Source organism: Agelaius tricolor, unplaced genomic scaffold (genome assembly GCF_023055355.1).
Source record: "Agelaius tricolor isolate 1412-34295 unplaced genomic scaffold, bAgeTri1.0.p SCAF_10, whole genome shotgun sequence".
NCBI lineage: Eukaryota > Metazoa > Chordata > Aves > Passeriformes > Icteridae > Agelaius > Agelaius tricolor.
In genome coordinates this window covers 17,926,898-17,951,974 of record NW_027269270.1, presented here as the reverse complement: position 1 = coordinate 17,951,974, position 25,077 = coordinate 17,926,898, and the positions used below count along the sequence as shown (strand labels likewise).

Below are 25,077 nucleotides of genomic sequence, written 5' to 3'. Positions count from 1 at the left end.
TTTTTAACTATACAAATAATTAATCGTATCATAAATAACCTTTTCCTTAAGCTTTTACATGGGAAAAAGCCTCATAAGCTCTTTAATTAAAGATTAACTTTTTTAGTTGTATTTTTTACTGTAAAACATATTCTGTGATCTGTCTTAATTGATAGAGTAAGTCAGCAGCAATTTTTTGTAAGAAGATGTTACCAAGATGGGGATTGTTAGCAACAATTTGAGATCACTGTTTTGGGGTGGATTATCTGATCCTTTTTGTTTGAGATTTGGATCTTCGGGGCTTTTTGCTTTTGTTAGTTGATTTGTTGTGTTTGTTTGTTTGTAATGTGAAGAAATAATTTGGGGCTGCATAATGAAAAAAAGAGAAACTGGATACTTTTGTGACCTAGAATTTAACTTGCTTACTCCTATTTTGGATTACAGTGGTAGTACATTAGTAGTACATGGTTACTCAAGAGCATATGCTGTACCTACTCTATATTTATATTTGCAAGTATCGCAGTCCCTGCCTGAGCTGCTCGTATCCCTGTTCCCGGCTTTACCTCATCATAAGGCAAGGAAAGTCAAGCAATAACACTATCACAGTCATATACTGGAGATTCCAGCTCTTCATAAAGACAATTTTGATTTAAAAGCAGATGAACAGGTTGTATGATGCCAGCTCCAGTGTCAAGGTCCTATGGGAGTCCTATTGGTGAAATATCAAACTTAGACATGCCATTGCAAGGTGCTTCACAGATTTTAATCAGGAGTAGATGTAATGCATAATATCAGGTTTCCAGTCAAGAGGATGCCTTTTTCCTACAGGTGGTTTTTAGGGTGGTTGGCAGTTGATTTGATGGACTGATTGACACCACAGCTCAGACCATGTACAAGTGTTGTGTAAGCAGGGCATCAATTTTACTATGATGCTTTAAACCATTTATTTATTCAAGTGAGGATGAAAAACCAATATATCTTGCAAATGGCAACAGTATATATTACTGATTAACAGCTGTAAGATAAAAAAACAAAACAGAAGAGTTATGCTGAGTGGAAAATAAGCTAACTAGAATTTTGTAAATTAAATTTCTAACTTCTAAATATAATTTTGTGATAAAGAAGAGAGTAAATGCAACTTTCTGAAACTTACTTTCAATTATCACTGTCAGAATTCAGAAAATATACAAATAAAGTACCAAATATCAGAAACTTGCATTTATTCTCCTTAGGTTTAACTGAAGCAGAGTTCAAGCAATTCTTTTCCTTTGTCACCTTATGGCAAGAAGAGCATATAGATAAAAGGGGCCAAGATTTGTACTTTAGAGAACAAGGTCACAACTTGCTTGCCTTGTACATAGCTCTCTTTTAGTATCTGCTCTTCACTGATTCATCAAAAGTTGTGGGACTCCAGTAATGTCATTAGTACATAGCATACACACAACAAATTATATCAGGCTGAGATGGGAGCAGCAGAAGGAAATGGGTATCATCAGTCAGAAAGTTCCATCTCACATCCCGCTATTTTTTTTTCTTCAAAAATCCTTGCTCTTTTGAGGGCAAATAAATTTCTCTCCAGGCCTAATCTTCATAAGGCAAAAGCTAACTCATCTAATGCCATCTGTGAAGAAAAAGAGGTGAAAGCATGAAAGGTGTCACCAGTATATTGATTAAACACACCCTACTTTTTATGATTTTTTCTTTCTCTTGATACTTCCCACTCCAGGTTACCTGATAATATACAGAAATGACCAAACTACCACTCTGACAGCCTTAGAGAGCACAGGGGAATTGTTTCATGTTCTTCACTAAAAATGTAAAATTGTCTTTCTTTGCTAACATCTAGTATTACCTATACAGAATTTTGCAATACTGACCTTTATGAACAGAGCTCATAAAATCAGACCTAACGTCTGCTCATTGAGAGAAAAATTGTAAACTGACAACACAAGCATCATTTCTGTAAATATCACAGCCTATTAAACAACATATCTGTTTAACAGGTGCTATGAAGCTTCAAATTACTGCAGCAACTCACATTCTTGTCTTTAACAACCTTCCATTCCAAAATGGAGATGTGCAAGAGAGTAAATATTAAATATTAAACTGTTAGAGTTTAAAAGTCCCCTCTGAAACTGTTTTCTTGACAAGTCAATTATGAAAGCACAAACGTGATGTATTTCTAAAACAAGCATCATTATTACTGATTATTTATCTTGGAGTTAAACAAGGATACCCCCAAGCACCATAAAGAATACAAATTAAAAACTTCTTTCTTTCACATCATTACTTCAGGTACAGGCCTTGCTTGCTACTCTGAATACCACCTGAGAGCCAATCTTGCTTTTTTTATATATATGCATTGAGGAGGTGATTTATAAATTGTGGGCTCCTTATTCTGCTGTATGGGCTTTTTTTTAAGGCAATTTTTTTCCTACTGTTTTCTTTTGGAATAATTTCCAAATCAATACTAATATAAATATGCATCTCTAATGTCTATATGTATCTGTAGAACCACTATTCAAAAAAAGAATTCACGTATCAAAGTGATCTTCAGGAGATATTTTCCTTTTACCTTAAATAACTGACAGCTTTAATTATTATGGTAACAATGAATGAGACAATAGATGAATGGACAATGAAATGAAGAAATATAATAATACTTGTGTTGATATCTTCAAACAGCCCTATTAAGTATATATTAAGCTTGACAGTAATAATACAGACAAAATGTGAACTACACATTTGTTGTGGACCTCTGCTTAATAAACAGTCGGTGAGTCCATTCTCTCCTACACACAACCATGAAAAAAAATGGCACAGAAAGAAAATATTTCCCTGTATTTTTTTACAAAATTTAGCTAATAAGGGAATTTATTCAAATACCACCATATATAAACCACATATATATAAAACAGCGTAGATTTTATCCCTGAATCATCAGAATCGTGAGTCTGAATATCACCAGATTTTTCTTCCTAGGAAACAAGGTCACTTCTATAAAATGCTTGGAATTAATGCTGTACACCTTGATTACAAAATGATCTGATTTTGTGAGGAAGGCTACGGCATTACAACATCACATTAAGAGACCAGATATCAGATTTAACGGGGTTAAAAAGAAAAAAAATCACACCATCATCACAATCAGTCAGTACAAAATGGCTTTGAATTCCCTGTTCCATCTTTGACTCTATCTTAACAGCAAACCAGAGGGAAAAATCCAATTCCAAAATGTGGAAAAGACCATGTTGCCATGATTGATTATGGGTAAAATTAAACGTTTTGCCAGCTTACCTGATTGAAAGAGAATGAAAAATCACTGCAAAGCCCAGCATCCAAAAATAGTGTAATACATGTCTCCTCCTGAAACAGTCCAGATTTCCATCCACAAAGCCTTACTAATTGATCACAATTTCTGTATTCTCGATGGAAAACACAGAGACCTTTCCAGAATGCTCTCTGCTTCTGCCTCCGCTTCCTGTTCTCAGTCACTCTATGGTACCCAACATATATGAGAAAACAGCTTATTCTGCGCAGGGGGGCCGGGGAGGGGATGCAGGGGCGCAGTGACGAGCCCAGCCCGCAGCACCTGACGTGGCAGCTCCACCTACTGGTGGCGAGCCCGAGCGCGGCGAGCGCAGCCGCCCGGCCTGGAGCCTCCGCTCTGCCGCCTTCCAGCCGGCCGCCTCCCTCTGCTCTGACCGGCGCTGCCAGCAGGCAAGGAGCAGAGCAGACCCACGGAACCACACTAACTATTGAATAACCCTTCCAAATAGCTTTTACATAAAATAATTAAATTTTGAAGCCGTTGGCCTTATACATTGAACAGAGCATTTGGTTTTAAACGTGCTGTTTCCTTTAAAATGCATGGGAACAGAGGAATGTGTAAATAACAGACTCCCTAACTGCCTCCCTAACTGGTGTATGCAGAACTTGCTAATTATCTTGATACTTTCTTATTCATTAAAAACTACCAGGTACTTTTGGCACCATGTTCATGTCTTTCACATGTGTAAAATGTACTATGCTTATGTAAAATCAAAGCTCAAAGTCTTCCCCTTAGACAGGCTTCCTGAGCATGTGCAGATTTACATCTGCTTACCTAGAATACCTCTGGCCATCCTGGGAAGAATTATTAGAGCACTGGCTCCAGCACCACCTCCTCCACGAGCAGCAGTATTGAGTGAATAATATCCTTCAGGCAGCATATTGTTTTGTCCTGCCTGGCAGCTTGAGGAGCGTTGTGTCTGTGGAAAGTGAAGTGTAGAAATGCTGAGCAGTGTCAGCAAGTGTGTGCAATATAATGACTCAAAGCCTTAGGGTAGAGACTGCTGCAGATCCCACCTAATTGAAAATCAAGCTACCAGCTTTCATGTTCAGTCATGTGGGATTTAATAAACAAACACGATTCCTCAAAACAAGAATAAATGAGTATAACAAGCAATTAATATCTTGCTTTCTTGTAGCTCCTGTAGTTCCCTTAAATGCCTCTTCTGCAGAGCTTAGAAACAGCCCTGTTCTCTGGCCCCTGGTCACACAGTTTGTTTTGGAAGCAAGGACCCCAGGGCAGCCAACAGCCAGCACTGTGATGGCCCCTACCAAGTCACAACTGCACAAAGCAGCAGGAGTAGTGATAACTACCTACAACTCATGTCCCATATCCCTCATATCAACAGATATCCCCTTTGCAGTTAGCATTTATCCTAAAACATTTTGTGTCAGTTTGTGAGTAGTCCTTTTGGTTTGAGTTACGCTTGCTGTGGGCTTGACAGATATAAACACCAAATTCCTGAATCTGGCAGCAGGAAACAGGAATACATTCTCAGGGGATGTATGTATTCTGTATGTACAGAATAATCTCTGTGTACTAAGCAAAAGAGATGTACCCTTACATTCAAAACGCGTGGGTTTTGTAAACCTGGGGCATAAAGGGACACTTCTCATCATACTGCTCACACAAGTCCCCCTCTTTGCTTCAAAGAGACTTCTTTAATTTTTCATTTTTAATATTAAAAAAAAGTTCTTGGGGGTCTTTGGAAGTTTTCTTTAGAAAGTCTTTATTGTCCAAAGGTAATCATCATCTAGTAACATCAGAGAGTTAAAGGGGAGTAATACATGTTGAATGCAGTTTCTCCTGGAAAAATAAAGAAATGTGAATCTAAATAACAAACCATTTCAACTTTATTAAAAAATAAAAAGCATAGTCCTTAATACTAGCTGTGTAATTCCAACAGAAAGAGGTATATGAAAAACAGTTTTTAACCTGAGCTGGTTCAGAGGTTTGATTCTTTGTTAAGTTTTATAAGAGTTTAGTCTTAATATAGCTAATTTTTGTGAACTAATGTTCCACAAGATGGTTAGATTAAGGTCAAATTACTAGAGAACCCCCAGTCCTGCTTTTTTGTGATACTGCCCTTATATTTATTGCAATCTTCTGAGATATGCCAGTTGGCACAATGACTATACCTAATGTATTTGTCTGTACCAAGACAGGCTTCTCATGGGTGTAGGTGCGCTATTAGAGAAATGTTATGTCACTAATATAAACGCTTCAATTATCAATCTTCACACTAAAAGAAGAATCCAGAAAATCTAAGTTTTGTTTGTAGAAATGCTCATGCTGCACAAAGTCATGGTAAGTGTTCATTTACAGAATCACAGAATGGTTGTGTTGGAAGGGACCTCTGGAAATCATGTAACCCAACCTCTCTGCTGAAGCAGGCTCACCTCGAGCAAGTTGCAGGATCACAAACAGCTGGGCTTTGAGTATCTCCAGGCAAGGAGACTCCTCTCTAGGCAGTCTGCTCCAGTGCTCTGTCACACTCAAACTAGAAAAGTTTCTCCTCATGTTCAGATAGAACTTCCTGTGTTTCAGTTTGTGTCCACTGTCTCTTGTTCTGTCTGGGCACCACCTGGGCACCATCTGGTCTCATCTTCTTGAGATTTGTCCTTAAGTTATTGTATGCATTGATAAAATCTCCTCTTGGCCATCTCCTCTCCAGGCTAACCAGGCCCAGGTCATACATAGCTCATGTACGGCCTATATTCTTCTTTATTCATGTACAGACTTTGAATAATGTTCCTAAGAACTTCAAAATCTATCGGTGGCACAAACAAATAGTTGTATACATTTATAATATAAATGCATCAAACCATCTATATGGAACAACTCCTCCCAAACCCCTGAATGTTTAAATATGAAAATTTCATTTAAAAAACCCACTATATTAAATGTATATATGTGATAAATTGTAGATACACAAAATCTCTCTCCTCCCTTTGTTCTGCCTCACTAGATCCCACTGCCAGATCTGAAAATCAGAAGTGACCATTCAAAGGACAACAACAAATAGGCTGCCTTGGCAAAAGTAATTTATAACAATTCCAGCGTGACACTTGTTTCAATTTAAATTATGATTACAACTTTTAATGAATCATCACTGAAAGTTCAACTCAGAAATTACATTTAAAAATGTAACTTGAAAACCCCTGACATTTCTAAATAATCTTCCTGGGAATCCTGCCCCAGGTGCAGTTTTGCTCCCAGTAAAGACTGAATACATGCAAAGCTATCCAGTCACTTTTAACTAAACAGCTCAAGTACAAATGTTGAAATATCTTAGTTCCAAAGAGGAAAATAATTTTGAAGCGTTAAATATGAATGAGTACATCCCCTGTATGGGGTTTCATAAGGGCAATCCCTGTACATAGCTCACATGTAAGTTTTCAGCAGTTAAGTTATCAAATATTTATTTTATGAATACAATTATTTTTTGTCAACAATTCTCCTTAGTAATTCTCAGGCACTGTTGTGAACTAATATACTTAAAGGCACCAAAATATAAAATTATATTATCTCTAGTCCTTCAACTACTTACCAATGTTACCTGTTGAAAGAAATCAAAATTGCAGTATTTAGCTAAGTGTAATGAACATGACTTTAATTCAAGTTCAACGTTTACCTGTTTAATTATTCCTAACATTGTAATAAAGATATATGATCAGCAATCTGTACTTCAATGGTTATAGATTTTAATAATAACAAAATTATTTTAACATTATGTTATTAAATAATAGTTAAACCCCTCCAAATCTTGTAGAACCAATAAGAAGGCCATATGCAAGTGGACTCTGTTGTGATAATTCCATTCATTCAGTAAAAATCAACTAAAAATAATTCACAAAGCATAAAACACCCCAACCACCTTTCATACTGGCCTAAGTGCTTCCAAAATATTGATCTCAGTTTACAAGTTTCCTGTCATTTAGATGAACTGCAATCACAATCATAAAGTTATCATGAGCTGAACAAAATGTACACAACAATCACTGCTTAGAGATATCTTAAAATGTTCACTTATAAATCCACATACTCTGTTCATATATTTAGAAAGAGTAGGACTCTTGTGTATCTACATTTTGAAAAAATAAAATCATTGTATGAAACTGATGTCTAAGTTCAAGATAATTACCAGCAAACAATAATAAAATGACTGGTCAATAAAAAAAAAATTCTTATGCCAGTGATCCTCAAGGTAGAGGTGGGCCTAACTGCATCTTCAGGAGCTTTGCAGCCAACCTCACTTGGCATTGTTCACTACTCAGTGGGAGATTTGGTGAAAAGTTCCACAGGTTAACTGGAAAGATGTAGCTTTCCCACCATATATGTTCTAAATGTTTCTATCCTCTAGTATGTAATAGGCGCTGCATCTGCTGCCACTGCAGAAGTAGTTTACAAATTTCCAAGTGGTAGAAGCAATATTTATACTAATCTTGCTAATCTTGCTTGATAAGTTTTTTTTAAATTTTATGTCTATTCAATCACAACACAGGAGAATCACAGAATGCAACTTATTTATTAGTAAATATGTTTTTTGCATGTCATATGCCTCAAGAACTTACAGGGATACAGGCAAACAAGTTAGGAGAATTTTGAGAAATATTAGCTATGTATGTGAGTAATAAAAGTTAGAACAGGGGACAGGCACTGACTCAGATAACAAGGGGTCAATATCTAAGGCTTGCACTCTTCTTGTATAACTTTCAGAAATTAATGTATGTATGTGTCTTAGTTCCTCTCCTATGAAATGGAGATAATTCCTGATGTCAGAAGGGGCTATAGCATAAATTAATTTTGTTAGACAACAAAGCTGTAGAGATCAAGAGTGAAGAAATATTTTGTTATTCCTTGTAAAGTCCAAAGTGGCCAACCAGGCCTAGGAAGCTATTATTTCAAGCACCATATGTTCACAGGACATGGACAATGTTCAAAAGGATCTAACATATATATGACAAGACCAATAAACAAAGATGAAATGAAAGCAATCGATTTCAGAGTGAACAAATACAATTTAAGGTAGGCAGATTTTAAGAGGTGGGGAAATGAATTAAATGATACCTCAGCAACAAGTGCACTAGTGTGCTCTCAGAGCTAGTAACAAAATCTAATAATGTTCTCCCAGGACACCTATAAACAGAGAGATTGCATTCATATGTTTTCATTCCATTTATTGCTACTGAGTCATGTGGTTTAATTGGTCAGATGAAGGGTAATCATCACTTGGAGAGAGGGGAGGTTTTGTTAAGCAAACCTCAAGTTATGATTTATTTATTTGCTAGTCTTTAAAAGCTGGAATGCCTAGAATAATTGCTCTGTTTAATAACATATGCTTGCCAAGTTGATCTTGCTGTTGATCTTGCTTTAGAAAGTTTCTCTGTCTCTTATACTACATGTAGCAGTTATCTATACTAAAAATAGTCCCTTTATAACTAAACTATGAAAATATATTACACTGAGAGAGAAACATTTGAAACAATTTACTCCAGCATGTTAAAGAAAAATAATTGTACTATGATCTGCTTTTGGCCAAGAATGATACGGATAGAGAACATGTAAGCTGCTGCACTGAATTGTAAAGTACAGGTACACAATGTCACAGAGAGAAAAGATGGAAGTGATATGTTCTTTCAAAAACCATTGTACTTATTCCTTTTCAAATCTTAATCCATCATTGGTCATTAAAAAATACTTCAGTGTTAGCCTCAGGCAGCAAAGAAATTACTGGCTTCAAAGTTTGAAAATATTGCAAATGTGATGTAAAATAGTCCCTTCTTCAAAAGTAGATACCAAGACCAGAGAATTTTTATTATGTAGAAAAATTTTCAGAAATCTTTTAAATTCCAAAGCTTTTTTTTTTTTTTCAGGCAGAGGTAAAATGTGGTAGCCTGCACTAATACATCTCACATGCAAATATTTTAGATCTGAAAGAAATGTAAAAAAATTCTAAGATTGTTAATGATTAATAGTCACCAAAGCAGTTTCTCTTAAAGTAACTGGAACTGGGAAGAGAATATTCTTCATATTTAGAATAACATTAAATTTCAGTTTCACTTCAATGAGTAATTTGCAAAGGTGATTCTCAGATGTTAAAGGCAAGAATAATAGGCTTTATGATTTCATAAGAACTAAACAAAGGCCAATAACTTTTGATTGAGATTCATTTATATCTTTTTAAAAGATGACACATCAATAAACCACTGTTCAATCTGCAGACCTGTCTTTTGCCTGAGCAGTTTCCAGATTTAGGTCTAGAGTTTGAGAGTTAAGAGATTTGTGGATTAAAAAAAAAGATAAAAAGGAAAAGAAAGGGTTCTACATATGTGAAGCAGCTATTTCTTTGAGGCATGTAAACGACAGGCGTAGATAAGTGTCTGTTGGCCAGAACAGCTCCAAGCATTGCTCCTTAAGCTTAACATCCCATGCGCTGTGGAAACTGGAGTTTGACCTTTTGCTCCGTCTCTTCTGGGCAAATGTTTTTGCATGATTTAGAAGAATGGTTATTTTTTATGCAGATGACTGTTAGCCATGCTCTAAGAGGCAAAGAGAGATTTCTGGTAGAAATGAGCTCTATCAGCATGGCTGAATAAGCAGAGAGATTCTTCCAGCTATCCTAGTTTTAGGAGACTTGAAAAAAAATCAGAAAATGAGATTTATTCAATGCATATTTGTTTTCATTCCTATGGAGTTCCTATAAGTGCTATTAAAATGGTTAATAAAACCAGGAATAAATCATGTTTGTAGGTGTTCAATAGCTTTAGGAGATTTAGATTCAGCTATGAGAGATTTGCTAGGATCTCTTTGGATCTCTTCTTAAGTTTTCATAGAGAAACTCTTTACTTTCTCACTGTAACTGCTTGAAAGTTTGTGCCACTTTGTGAAAAATCCAGTTTTTATGGGAAAATAAAACCTTAGAAAACTCCAGAGAATCTCAGCAGTTAAGTCTATTTAATTACTGTGGCACTTTATTGTGGTATATCAGAGATCTTATAATATCTTACTTTAATTTTACTTCTCATGAAGATACAGAAAATCAAATCTCACTTTGCCAGTGAGCTTTAGCACTAAGATGTAATTGCCATATACCTACAGATTTTAGAAGTGAGAAGTGAGTAGAAGGATTAAGGTTACATAATAAAAGCTTTTCTGAGTTTGTGTATATTTTTTATAATGCAACTGAAATTCATATTTATTACCAGTACACCTTTAACTAAATTGCTCCTCTACTGCAAAGAATTACATATTAGTAGTATTCTAAATAATAAAGATTCATATAATTTTCAAATTTCTTGCATAAGTTTTATCTCGCTTTTAATAGCACAGATGTTATTAATTCAAATGATATTTTTTCTTAGATAGCATAGAAGTTCCTGTTTAGTTTATGAAGTTGAATTAATATTCAAATCTTTAATATTACATACTCCAATGAAATTATAATTTTCAAAAAAATACATTCAAAAAGTGACTTTAGAATTAGGCTTTTGAATATGAGCTTCAGCATTTTTGATCTCAAGTAGGCCTATATGCATTTATGACGTATTTCAACATTTATACAAGGTTGTCAAAGTATATTCCAAAGGAAGGTGCTGGGAGATGCGGGCACTACGGAGCAGAGCCCGTGGAGCAGGGCCGCGCTCCAGCACCGCGGACAGCGCCGGCTGAGAGTAACAGCGGCGGCACTTCGCGGGGAGACCCCTCACAAGTACGAGTAGGTCTGCATAAAGGAGTATTTTAAGGAAAAAGTTCCTTAAAGCCAAACTAGAGCGCATTTTTTGGTGCCAACAGGATTTCTAAGGGATTTCAGTCCATGCTCGCACAGTAGGTATTTTGAACTATTATTATCACTGCTTGCACTATTTTAGTATTTTGGAGTCCTTTCAGGGTCCAAGATCCCATAGCAGAGCTTGAACAAGCATGAAAATGGATCATTTTCCTGGGACACTCCAAGGCTTTGGAATAACTGTGATGAGTGGTTTAAGCTGACAAAAATATCCGTCATTACTCAAATGGACTGTCTCTTCAGCTACTACCTTGTGTTGACAACACTGATTTTTGTGATGAGTTAGATCATGGATCCCAATTCTAAGTCCATGGTTTTCATCTAGATCCATTCCTAGTTAACTCTGCACTTTTTTTCTCCCCCAGGCCCCATGTTTTGGTATGATTAAATTTTCCTCCACAGCTGAGAATTGCTGAGCCAACCCCACATGCAGGTGGCTGCTAGCTGTGTGATGTGACAGAGCAGGTGTATGTGATAGAAATAGAAGATAAAAGTAGAAACAGTCAGCTACACAGCATTCCAGTGTAAGGTATCCTTTAGTAACACTAAATCCAACACTGCTATTATAGGAATTGTGGCTAGAGACAACTGGGGTGAGGCAGCCAATTTGTACATTAGTCTTTTACAACTAATAGTATTCAGAATACCAAAGATCAGTTCTAAGATGCTATAAAATGCAATGGAGCCTTGGATTAAAATAAGTAAAACAGATCACCCTAAACACTCTTTATTGAGCAATAATATAATAGTTCTTGCTACATCCAAACATTCATTCCTTCTGTCTTACTTAACAACTTTATTTTTCTTCTGGCTTTCAATAAATATATAGATGTCATTTGTGTTTTGCAGGATCAATAATCAAAGGAAAAAACCCAACACATTTACTTGCTACTATATCTGTAGTGGGGAGTTGTGCACAAAGAATGATTTATTTCTAAACAGAACGTGCATTACTACATAGTAAAATAAAGATATCTGGCAGTACCTTGAGTTTTCTGCAGTTATGTGTATACTGATGCATTCATATATTTACCTCATTGTAAAAAAAAAAAAAAAAAAAAAAAAAAAAAAAAAAAAAAAAGAAAAAATCGTGTTGTGTACTTTAAATGTCAAGGCAGTTGTCAAGAATTTGTAAGCATTGCTCAGTGCTCCCGTTCCTGTATTTAAAGCTGTGTACTCGAGGGTAACAAGCTGTGCGGGCAGGGTGTGCGGGCTCCAGCGCGTTCGGTCCTGCCAGGAGGTGGAGCCAGCACGGAATCCGCTGCCGCTTCGTTTCCTCCCTCTCCGCTCTCCCCCCTCCTTTTTTTCCCCCACAACCAATTTTCTGATCGATGCTGGGATTCAAGGAGTGAATCTCAGAACAGGAAGCAGGCGAAGAGACTACAGAATACTGCAGAGGCTCCTTTGTTGCTTTTATGGGGAGGTTCTTTATTTCTTTCCTTTTTCATTTCAGTGAAATCAGGAGTTTACAAGCTTCTTTGCCCAGGAACCTGTACCTGCAGTAGAAGGAGCCTCTCATCATCTATCTACAAGTGTATGGATATTTCTTATGCTATGATTTTTAATCCTCCTTTAATCAGGTAAGACAACATTATATTTAATTATAATGCTAAAAGCCAACAAATTCTAGCTGGTTTTTACCAAGATTCTTCTATTCTGGTGCCACACCTAGTTTTCAATTAATATTAATAGAGCAAGAGGAGAGGAAATAATAGCCATCTTTGCCACTGCATGGATTTTTCATAGCATTCAATCAGGTCTTAGCACAATAATGAAAAATGATGTTGCTCTTTGCAGCTTTCTGATCCTATGTTTTTTAAGCACGCATGTTCATAATAAGAATTATTTTTGAGTTTGTGTTTTTCATCTTAATTGTGGTAATTTGTTGCTGCTGTTTTAAGGTAGTCATCCACAAGTGTTTTCTTTTTCTGTGGGAGGCTATATTGGTGCTGTATTCTGAATACAAATTGGAGGGTCTTTTAAAGCACACAACTGCATCTCTGGGATTGCACAATTTTGATGCAGAGATGTACTGTTGCTTCTTTATAGCATTTTCAGTGTGAGGCTGTCTTTACTTAATAAATTCATCTATTTTTTTTTCTGTGAGGCATAGGAGATTTATAGGATTCTCCCCTCCCTCATCTCCCAAAACAGCCTCTCCCTGATGGAAGACAGAATGGAGGACTTGTCTGTGACTAAACATGGTTTTGCACTGCTGCATATACCATATGAAACACATCTGTTTTGTGACTTGTTTTTTATATATAAGAATGAATTTTTTATTTTGAAACTTCATTCCATATTGCATGAGAGAGAAAAAAATATTCCTTTCATTATTTTTTTAGAAGCATGATACCCACTGGGAGAGACAGCAGAATGACTCAGGAGGTGGGAAGCTCATGCAGCACCCCCTGACTCTTCTTTCAAACCTTCTGGTCTTTTTTCTACCTTCTCTTCATTACAGCAATAATGGTTTTAGTTGGTAAAAACAACACAGAAATGCATTGACTTACAAAGTCATAGATCAGAGAAGGGTCTCAATAACCAGGTTGTGAAAAATACAGAGAATGTGCAATCAGTTTTTTCCCTGTTGCTTTCTATTATAAGGTGTTAAGTAGCACTTCATCAAAATTTTCACACACCTGTGAAAAGGCAAACTTTTTTCTTTTTGTGGTGATTAGTGAAGCAACAGAAAATTGCCTGTTGGGATTTGAATGCTCGATGCTGTGTTGGCTTTAGGTGATTCCATAGATACAAGTAAAACATTAAGAAGGTTCACATACATTCTCGCCATCTCTGCAGGTTGCCTGCTTAGCTGCGTTTTTCTGATCAATGTTTTCAATATGCGTTATTTGGTTATGGCTGAGCCATTGCAATGTCTGAAGGTCTCTTCACTAGATGGTAAAGGTTCCTTCATTATTGAACAGATCTGGAGAAATGATGAATGATCATGTCCAAATGATCTGCTATTTCCTCTGGTGACAAATGCATTAAATAATTATGCTCTCATATGTCTATAGGCCCCATTTCAACAACAAACAGACATGTCAATGGGATGACTCACATTCTCAATATTAGGCAAGTGGATAAATACCTGGCTCTGTTCTCTTGATTTTTAGACTGCACGAATTTTCAAAGAAAAAATATTTGTAATAACAGAAATATTGCAGTGTTCATAAAATGCAGTTAGTAGGTCAAATGGGCATTTAGCTTCAAAGGTAATCTTTAGATGAACTCTTCTGTTTAAAAAAATAAAAAGAAAATCAATTGAGTTATCATAAGCCTTAAAAGAAAATATTGAAGCAAGATTCTTACAGATTTTGAATATATTTATTGTGAACATTAGGTCTTGGGAAATAGAGGCGCATAAATGGCTGTATCATATCAAAGCCTGATCCAGATATCTTTTGCTAGGAATAAAGTTGGATATTTCTGAAGGAGTTCAAGCAAAACTTGACCCTAAGAGAAAGCTATGCTGTGTGAAACTTAAGTATAGGGGCTATTAAAGCCTACTTGTTACTTCTGAATACTGAATTACTCTAAATGAAGTGTACTTTGTACTCATGTAAGCATCAGATCTCAACAGCAGAGACCATTGTACCCACCCTGCAGCAAGAGCAAGAACAGCATCAGTTATGCTGCCAGGGCTGCTTCCTTGATTTCATCTCAGATCTGGACGAATAGATTTGTGTGGTCACTACCTGCAGCCCTGCTCCACCCCCAAGGAGCCCTAAAAACTCTCCCACCCAAGGGTTGGAGAGAACACTGAAATCTAATATAGTCTATCTGCTTGACTCATACCTGGTAGCAAGAAATGCAACCGTAATCCCGTTATGCACTCAGCTCTCAGCTGGAGTACAAAAAATCTCAAGCAAGATTTTCACTGTGTTGCTTCCAATGTTTTAAGGCCATAGACATGCTCCCACTGGCTTCTCCAAACCACAGTGGATCCTTTGCAGCTGCAGACCCTGGTCCTGTACTCCCCCTGAGTGGAAGCAGCCTCTTGCCCATCAGAGCCTTCCTGTTCCTCTCTCGGTCCTGCCCTCGGTCCCAGCCTGCCAAGCAGGCATCAGGAATCCCAGGGCCTCCTTTCTAGAGGCTTCCTGAAGTCACTCGAATAAATTCATTTCTTGTACCTTCTCTCATTTCATGGACGCCTACCAGTCTTAGAAATACTGGGTTAGAAGACATTTCTGCCAATGGTCACTTGTATCTCCTGTTCCTCTGTTACTGTCTTTGAAAGACAAATAATGTACCTCATTTCCTAGAGGTGGGAAGGAGGAGAGGCAAATGATGTTGTGAATTACTAAATGACTTAAGAATTAAAAAAAAAAAAAAAAAAAAAAAAGCTGAGGAAATAATCATCCTGTACTTAATGCCTACTTGGGAAGATATCCTGTAAAGAAGGTTTGGGATCAAAATACTGACAGAGAACAATTTAAAGAAACATTGAATAACTATATTCACACTCTTCAGTTCAAATTGCAAGTTTGCAACTTTACCTCTCTTATTTTTGCCTCTGAACCTACTATTGTTCCTTTTCTGACCCTTACCTCCGACTGAAGTTCAGCTGCTGCCTCTTTCTGCCTCTGACTGGTCTGGGACCAATAGAAGGGCTCTGCTTCCACTCCAGTTTTCAGTGCTGGGTGCCTCAGAAGTTCTCAGTATTAACTGTGCTGAAGGGGCTGCTAATGTAGAAACACAGCCAACACATGGCAATTCTCTAAGTATTTATTACAAGCTGCTAAGAAGCTTTTTCTGAGCATATCTAGAAATTATTTTAGAGACATGTTAAATGGCCAGATTTCAATAAATTTAAACAGGAGCAACAAGACTCAAACTCATATATTGCCTGAGCAGCCTACCTGACACAATCCAGAATAAACAGATTGTAGCAAAAGCTCTCAAAAAAGCTGGCTGGAAATACATTTTAATGTTGCAGTATTACCACAATGCTTATTAAATAGACAAAAACCAGTTTTTAATCTTCCTATTAAAAAACCCAACAGCATAGATTCATCATTCTTGCCTGTTGTTTTTTAAACTTGTAGATTAGGGAAATAATACTGTCAAACTTTTTCCAATAAGCAGACTAAAAATGTATTTTTTCTATTTAATGGTGAAGTTTTTGTTATAAGCATTCAGATGGAAAGAGGATAGATGAATCTGCATTGTGAAGTTGATATTTACTTTCTATTTTCATTGAAGGAAATATTTTGCCATTTAAACTGCCATTAAAGAAATAAATCAAGTATCAACAATCAATATTTGGCAAAGCTGAAAGCATTATGAAGTGATTCACATAATGGAAACATTAAGCAAATGAAACTCTGTCAGGTTGTCCATACTATATGGAAAAAAAAACTTAAAAAAATTAGCAATATTACTTTTTATGTCTCTCAAGATGAAGTTCAGTGATTGTTCTATATGAAATTTTCTTAGGCTTTGTGCAATTGTGCTCCTTCTTGCTGCTTGATTCTTTGCTTGGTTTCTGCTGATTTTGGCCAGATGAATTGTTGTAGCTAATGCTAGTTGGTCCTCACCATCTTTCTGGAGCTCCTCACAGGTGGTTGCCATTATGCATTAAAAATGCAAACTTCCTTCACCAAGGAAGAGGCTCATGTTCAATAAGATAATGATTGCTCCATGCAGGGTGCAGCTATCTTACCTGCACAAACTGATGACAGACAGCACGAGCAGGCACGCATTTTGAGATGATGGATGTCCGGGTTTTGAATGTACAGCAAGGGATTTTCTGATGTGGCCTTGTCATATGAGAGGGGGTGCCTTTGTTTTATGCCATAAGGTGCTGATTTCTGGTCTTAAATGGAGTTGCGACATACAGCTTTTGAGTAATTCAGATGCCAAACCACCTGCTCTAGCCAAAATATTGGGTACCATTCAAGACTGCAGTAAAAAGCAGGATGGCAGCAGGTCTGGCCAGCCTTTAGCTTAGCACTTTGGTTTCAAAGGCAGCATTTGTGCTGTATGGAACTGTACAAGCCTACCTGATTATTTTGGCCTGTTAACTTCTGGCTCCATAGCTTTCTGGTTGCCGATATGGAGCTAACTTAGTTAAAGCTACAATGTTTCCCCATCTACTGCTGTCATTCCTCTCACATCATGGTGAATGTTGCTTTAGTTGAATTATTACCAGCAGGCTTTCAGAGTGGGGCAGAAACAGTCCTCCTATCTGAATGGGAGGTAATTATGCATCATTTTTTTTCGATACCATCTTCACCATGTCTCACCAACCTCAGTGTAACTGCAAAATCCTCCACAGACTTTGATCCCAATGTAGTTTTGTTTGATGATAAATGTAAATGACTCACTCTGAAATTAGAATTCTGACTCAAGTTCTCTAAAGCAATACACTGTGTTCTAGACTCACCCGTTTGTCTCAGTAGGATAACAGATATATTAGGAGCTGGATTCCATACATGTATACAAAATGGAGATAGATACAGGCAAAAAAAATTGACAGTCTGTGATCTCAAGAAAAACAGAGTTTCATGATCATAAACTGTGGGGAGCAAGGTTAGAAAAAAGTGTCCTTTGCCTAGACACTGGGATTTGCAGTTAAAAATCAGTTCCATAAACAGGTGCCAGCACCTGAGTATCTAAACACACCATGTGCTTAAAGGCAAGTATATGGCAAACTTCTAGACAAGCACTATAAAGAAACAAGGTCTCTGACCAGGATAGTTGAAATTTGACAGCCTATCTCTATAAGTATGCTAGTTGTATCTTGTGTAAAACTAAACATTTGTACCAAAGCCAAATGAGTGGAAAATCCTACTTCTTGGGCCACAAGGCAAGCTTTGTTAGATAAATCTTCCCTCCTGGAAGTCTCTGGCAAAGTTATTTTAACTGGCACTGTAGCACACAAGGTTGTATCTAAAGAGTTTAACAGGTGTATTTGTAGAGTGTGTGAGCTCCATGTGTTTTCTCCTTGCTGAAAGTCAATAATGCAACCATGGAAACTACAAGATAAGTACTGACACAAGGCAGGATGAAAAAATCTTCCATCTGTAGTTGTGTTAACCTGAAAGCAGACATGGGGCAAACACTGCACAATTGTTTGCAGATTGAGGCTTTGGTGATGGCTGCACAAACACCCTGTGCAAATGCGTTCACACAGGTTAGATTTTTGAGTGCAGAACCTGGTTTCCATTTTGTGATGGGTAGCACTACAAAAGTGTTGACAGTAAACAGTCCCACAAGTACCGCGATAATACTGCTGAAAAGTTCTCCTGGTGAGGCAATGACAATATGCTTTGAAAATACAGGGGTGCAGGTTGAGTTCTGCTTTCATTTGGCTTCTGGAAAAATACTAATAGATAAAATGAAAAGCACCAAATTTTACTCTCAGAAGCAATGGGAAGATGGAAACCTTTAAGGAAGTCAATTTTATTAGAAAGAAATAGACAGTACATATTACTGGGCCACACTTAAAAGAGTCACTTTGCAACAGAATAACATTTTACATCTGGCAAAGAGTTTGCTTTTGTAGTTATGTTGGCTAAACATATGCAACAGTTATAACATTTTCAAGACTTATTGTTTCAAAATTTTTTATGTTATTTTCAGTAATAGTTAACATTTAAAGTGCTTCACGGCCTTTAAGTTTGTGACCATAAAAAGATATTTGTGCTTTTGCCAGATGAAATTTTTGGATCTTTTTGGATCTGAAGCAAAGCTTTGGCCCTCAAAGCTAAGCCCGAAGGCAGGCTACTCTCACACAGAGAAATCTGGTACTTTACTCCAGTAGTATTCTTCAGGGGAAAAAAAACTGAACATAAGCCTCAGGGAATGATGATGGTGATGATGACCTTTAATGTTATATGGGACACTTGGGTGTTATTACTCATGCTGATATCTTGCTCTTTGGAGTGGCAGAGGCTGGGAACTCTGGAGAAGTGTTCTCCATTGCTGGGAAAGGGATTATATAGCTTTTCTCAGTATTGACCTCACTTCCAAATTAGTTCATGGATTCACACATTCTCAAAATAAGCTGTCCTTAGTGAGAAAGATGAAGGATATGATGCAGAAATTGAGTGAGCTGGTGAGCTGGTATAAATATTGTGAGGATGGGAAAATGGCTCTGGAATTGTGGTAAGAGGAAATATCATGTGGGAATCTAGAGAAGAGCGACTGATGGGCAAAACACAGTCAAATGTAGGGTGGGGGAAATAGAAATTTTAGAAGGGTATACAAATTGAGTTTATATGAAAAAAAGTTGAATACATTGCAAAGGAAATATTGACTTGTGTATCCATGTTTCTGTATGGAAATAAGCAGCATGGTATGCACAGCTCCTGTGGGAACACGTCCTTGCAGTGGTACAGCTCCAAGTTGCAGGTGCTGCTGTGAGCAAGGAATTCTTCTAAGAAATCTTTGGGGAGCTCCTGCATTCCCTCTAATCAGAACCTGTTTTGCTGGCTCAAACATAGTGGGAATGGAAAAACTCTCCTGAGGAGGTTTTCAGCATCTGCTCTGTTGTTTTATTCACACGTACCAACAAATGCAAATTCAGTACATAAAAAACCCCTGTACATTTAGGAAATTATTCTGAACTGGAAAAAAATTATTAAACTCCACTGAACAAATTTCAGTTTCAAATAGTCCAGTTACAATTGGCTGCAGTTTTATTTTAGCCTAGAATTTTGTAGATTGTCCTCAGCAAGCCTTCTTTTCCCCATAGTTATAAAATATTATAATGAGCAAGCCTCCACTCCTTTTTTTTAATAAAGTTACCTTGAAACTGAATCTGCATTTTTTAAAAAAAGAGACTAAACTTTAAAGCTGTTAATTGTTTTCTCCCTCTTATGAAGACAACCAGGAGCTATGAAAAATTAGTTTTGGGCAGCTATATGATGTAAGTACTCAGCTTTCCATTTCTGGCACATTTCCATACTTCTGTGGCACTTCTTCTTTTCCTAACATCACTACCCAGGAAAGTGATGTCCGAGTATGAAACAAGGCACCCATGTTATTGCAATAATACTTTGCCACAAGGTAACTTACTAAGGGTTTCTCATGAATTTGGTGTGTTTCAGCTGAGACACTTTTTAAATCAAGAGACTGGTATAATCCACACTGGGCAGAATATCAGAGTAAGCACTCATAACCATTCCCTCTGATCCTGCACTTATGAATCTGCATTGCTCCCTCAGGCCTTTCAAGTTTCTTGATGCAATAGTGATAGTACCTTCCTGCTCTTACTTAACTGCATGTGTCGGCCATAGGCACATTGTCCCTCAGGATAAATTGATCCATAAAGATGTTTTCATAGCGTTCAGAATATTTTCAGTTTATGTCTTGATATGACAGGGTTTGAGAACACTATAAAAGGCAAACAGAAACTGGGCCTGGCAAACTGTTTCAGGATTTTTTTAATGGCATTTCTATTTAATTGTGGGCCAATTAACTACTCTGTTTCCTTTCAGAGCAAAAAGCAAATCTTCTAAATTTAATAGAGACTTGTTTAATGCTTTTTAATGTTATATATCTGACTGGGCTTTTCATTACCCAGGGAAACAAGCATGCAGGTCACTGGGGAGTAGTGATGATATTTGCTCTCTGCCTTTGCTTGGGACATGGAGGGGATGAAGGGGCAGCTCTTAAGCTTTCTAACAGTTCCTGTATGATGGTCTGGCAATCCTATATAACCATTTGGCTGCATTCTGCACAAATCAACAACCATATTACTCATCATAGGATGTAATTTCATGCTGTTTGGTTTAATTTTTCCCTTTTGGTTGCCAAATTTTGAATACGCATCCAGTCTTATGTGTCTCCCACTGATGACATCTTCATTTAAAAGACATAGTTACTCAGCTGTAGAGATGCCTGTAGTGTGAAGCTTTGGACAGTTGGCAGAACTGTAATACATAATAACCATTAAAATTACAGTAATTAATACATATTTTTCAGTACTACAACAGGAATATACAATTTTCCCTCGTCTCTGTCAATGTGTATCAGAATGCAGACCCTATATATTTTCATATGTTATTCTGGTTCCCAAAACACATGTGGTTCTGCTTCCTAAAACACAAAATGGGAACAATGGTAATGGGCACAAAATAAGTGGCTGATATTTAGTAAGGAGGTGTGGAAGTAAAAGGATCTACTAAATATTTCACACTTAAAAAGTCACATTAAAAGTATGCTGTGGAGCACTGAATTAAGGCTGTCTTTACATTCTAGAAATCATGATTTGTAGCTAGTTGTGAAAACAGCAGTTTGAGTGAATTGCCTACCATCAGGCAGTGCTGAGTACTCATCTCTTGCCCCTTTTCTAGTCAGTCCAGAGAGACAGACACTTCTTGATGTGGGCACAACTTGCCTCATCTTAGGGTAGATATCTGAAATAGGTCAGAAGAATTGCCTTTTACAAGACCTACTTTTCTCCAGAAATATGAAAGGAGTTCAGATTGGCTTAGATGCAGATGCCAATAGATACAGGCACCCAATGCCAGAGAAGGCAAACCCTACTTGTGGCATGGCCAGTTCTCCAAAACAGCATACAGACCTTGCATGAAGGACACAGAGTTATCATCCTTCTTTTCCCCTTCCCAGTAGTCACTTCTCCTGATCCCTGTGCAGCACCAACAAATCAAGGAAGTCTCCTCCAAAACAAATCTCACTGCTTTTAAGAGCTCATCCATATTGTATACTACATCAGACAGTGAACATTGCATTACAGTATCTACTGACAAATGCACTAAAACTAAAGCAGACCTCAATTCTATGCTGTCATTTCAGTCCTTTTTCCTATAGTAATAGGGGCCTTTTATGGGCGTGTTCATACACAGTTTTAGGGAGGCCATGTTGATACACATATGAATGAGTTATTGAATACATGTTTACACATACTTCACAGAGATCCTGTCACATTTATAAACTCATTTTTACATTTTTTTGTCCATCCGTCCAATTAATTCCAGTCCAGTTATCTCAGTATTCCCTCTCTTGCTCATTCATCCCAAGTTTTTTTTCCTTTCTCCTATGTCTGCTTTCTCCATTATACTGCTTCCTCCTCTGCTTCTGTTCCCCAGCCTGGTCTCCTTTGTATTCAAATTGATCAACCTAGATGAAGTTTATGACCATAATAATCTACAAGTCTTTGAAATTTTCACGTCTCTGCAGCCAGCCTGCAGGACTACTGCAGCCAATTTTGAGACAGTTGCTTTATCCAGGCAGACAGTTCTTACACGTATCATTTCCCTGGAGGTTTCTTATGCTGCCGGTCTTCAATCTGAGATATGTCTCCCTTTTCTCCTAAATGCCCCCTTTTCCTTCTATATTTCCTTCTGGGCTTTTATGGTTTTTTTTTTCCTTGTTTGTTTGGTTTGGTTTCTTTAATAATGAACATAACAAAATGATCTAGAACAAAAAGATGAAAGCATTCCCACTCCTGGATCAGCAGAGTCCACAAAGACAGACTTCAGTTGAAGGAAAATGCCTTCAGATGGACAATGAAACATAAACAGAAAAATGCATTATCTCTGTAATTCACCCTTGTAAATCTCTGGGGTGTTCTTTCAAATACGTGCAAACTAATTTTTCAAAAATTTTAACTCTAAGCAAGTATTAAAGATACTATTCAAAAAGAAAAAGTCCCAAAGAATGTGACTTATTCATGCTTTGAAAATTGGTAGCTATAAAATTTAAGGGTAAATACATATACATTGCCTTTTTCTTAGAAATAGTTTCATTTGATTTGAAGCTTCCCTCTAAAAATTGGTCCGAGGCAAAAATGTAAAATTTTAGCCCCAGCACTTCAAGTTTGGCATAAGTGATCAAGAGAGGAAGAAGAAAAAAATAAAAGGAAAACGGATAGGTCAATGTCAAGTCTCTCAGTAATAAACAGTACCATCAGCCCCATCTGCAATTAGCATGAGACATCACAACTTGTAACTAGTAGCTGGCTTGGACCCATCTGCACTCTGTCCCTAAGGATATAGTAAGAACCGCTAACCATAAACCATCCTAAGACTAAAAGAATATTTAAAAGTAAATATGGGACCGCATCTGTGATTTAATTTCCAGAATCACTGAAACCACTTTGCTTCTAGTTTATTTGAAGTGGCACTTTACTGAAACAAAGCCAGCTCTTCCATTCCAGTGGCAAAGGGAATCTGGTGGGGACCATGAATGAGAAAGGAAGTTGTACTGTGCACTTGTGCTTTTTTTGTAGCTGCGGTTTTTTGTGCATGTGATTCTATCTCCTTTAGAGACCTTGATGTGTTTCCAGGTGCAGCTACGTAGTGGAGGCATGAGTAGTGCTTATGAGGAAACATTTTGTGGCATCCTGCCCTTGAAGGTTGATAGATATCCAAGGAGTTAATGCTTCTTTCAAGCTGCATTAACTCCTGCAGGAGCCCCTTGGCAGCTGGTGCTGTGCAGCTGCAGGGAACCTGTCAGCGTCAGTACAGTTCCCGGGGGAGAAATTCTCATCTGTTATCCATGGAGATATTTGTTTCCCCCACGTGGGATGGTCCTCAAGCTTTCTGTGCCTATTGTGTTTTGGGTTTGGAAGTTTCTCAACAGGCAGTTTTGTTTCTCACTAGTCAGCTATCTTTGCAAATGCAAGCCTATTTAGACAATGCTCCGTTCAGATCCAGGTTCTCTTTAATTTGCAAAGTTACAAATAGGACATGTACGCCCGCACGTCCTCTCATATACACCAAGTCAAAACTCAGGGGTTCTGGCATGTAGCGGATGAGGTTAATTTTTTTATCAAAAACAGCTTGAAAAGAGTGGAGATGATGTAAAAACTGTCCCAGCACCCCACTCCCTAGGTCCGTTTCTATGGTTTTACAGTCACCGTTTCCTATTTAAAAAAGCCCCACAACACCCGCCCACCCGGAGCAGGGGAATTGGCTGGCTGCAGGCAGTAGGCAGCATGGCTGACTCTGTATCCAATACAGACAGTACGCAAAGCTAACTGAAGGAGGGATGGTGATCCCCCGGTTTCTTCCCGCCCTGATGCCAAAGCCTGAATTTTGCTCCATTGCTGCTCAGCTCGGTTCCTGGGACAGCGGGGAGGGACCTCGCCCGGCGGGGCTCCGCTCTCCTTCGCCGGTGGCTCTGGAGGGCGGGTTCCCCTCAGCAACCCCCTCTACTTCTGCCTCTCCTGCCGTTGTCTGCCCGAAACACCTGCTCCCTCCCGCCCCTCCTGCTGCTCCCGTGTGAGCGGGCCCTGCTGAAGCCGCCGGGGGCAGCTGTCCCCCTGGAGCAGGCCGTGTGGCAGCGGAGGCTTTGCGGGAGTCCCCGGGCCCGCGGGCGGCGGCGCTCCCCCTGCGCAGCGCGGTGCCGCAGCCGCCGGACCGGTTGCCTGGCAACCTCCCCTGGGCGCCGCGCCATTGCGGAGCCCGGCCGCTCCCCGCCGCCTCCCCGGCCGCCTTCTCACTCGGCCTCGACGCTTCCAGAGACACCGGGCTGCCCGGCTCCCCTGGCTGTGCCCACGGCGGGTGCCGAGGCTCAGGGCGGCGGCTCGGTGCCGCACCTGCAGCACCCGCCGGCGGGGCGGGCTGGGCGGTGGCGCCCGGCGGGCTCCACCCTGCTCCCCCTGCCTTACTCCCCTGCCTGCTTCGCGCTGCGCCCTGTCGGCGGTGCCGGGTTACGAGGAGAGGGTGGAAATGTTTTGCGTGGAAGTGGAGGCTGCTCGCGGCAGCTCATGGAGATGGAGGGCTCGGTCCGTGCCTCTTTGTCCCTGGCTCGAGGGAAGCTTCGCCCGGCTTCCCTGTCGGAGCCTGGCCTGGGCTTACGTAAGCGATAACTGATAAGGCACAGGCTTATTCATGGGGTGTGTTTGCAACAGAATACACTAAGAGGCGATAAAAGTAGCATCACAGAATATTTCCCACAATAATTTGTCAGTAGGTTCAGAATAATGATTTATGTTGTTCATCCAAAACTTCTAGACAGATGTTTGGGAGATGTTAGAATCTCCCATCTACCTGGTGCC

The 25,077-nt window shown here is 38.6% G+C and overlaps 2 protein-coding genes across 9 annotated transcripts in view; one reads left to right on the top strand and one right to left on the bottom strand.

Annotated features, from left to right (window-relative positions):
* Window positions 1-3,547, bottom strand: part of LOC139593728 (sodium channel protein type 2 subunit alpha-like) — a 66,121-nt gene extending 62,574 nt beyond the window's left edge. For all 5 annotated transcript variants that reach the window (XM_071435011.1, XM_071435015.1, XM_071435012.1 and 2 more), the window contains exon 1: window positions 3,277-3,547. The gene's annotated coding sequence lies outside the window, so the exon portion shown is untranslated. The remainder of the gene's footprint in view (window positions 1-3,276) is intronic.
* An 8,772-nt stretch (window positions 3,548-12,319) lies between these two features.
* Window positions 12,320-25,077, top strand: part of SCN2A (sodium voltage-gated channel alpha subunit 2) — a 73,656-nt gene continuing 60,898 nt past the window's right edge. For all 4 annotated transcript variants that reach the window (XM_071435001.1, XM_071434998.1, XM_071435000.1 and 1 more), the window contains exon 1: window positions 12,320-12,679. The gene's annotated coding sequence lies outside the window, so the exon portion shown is untranslated. The remainder of the gene's footprint in view (window positions 12,680-25,077) is intronic.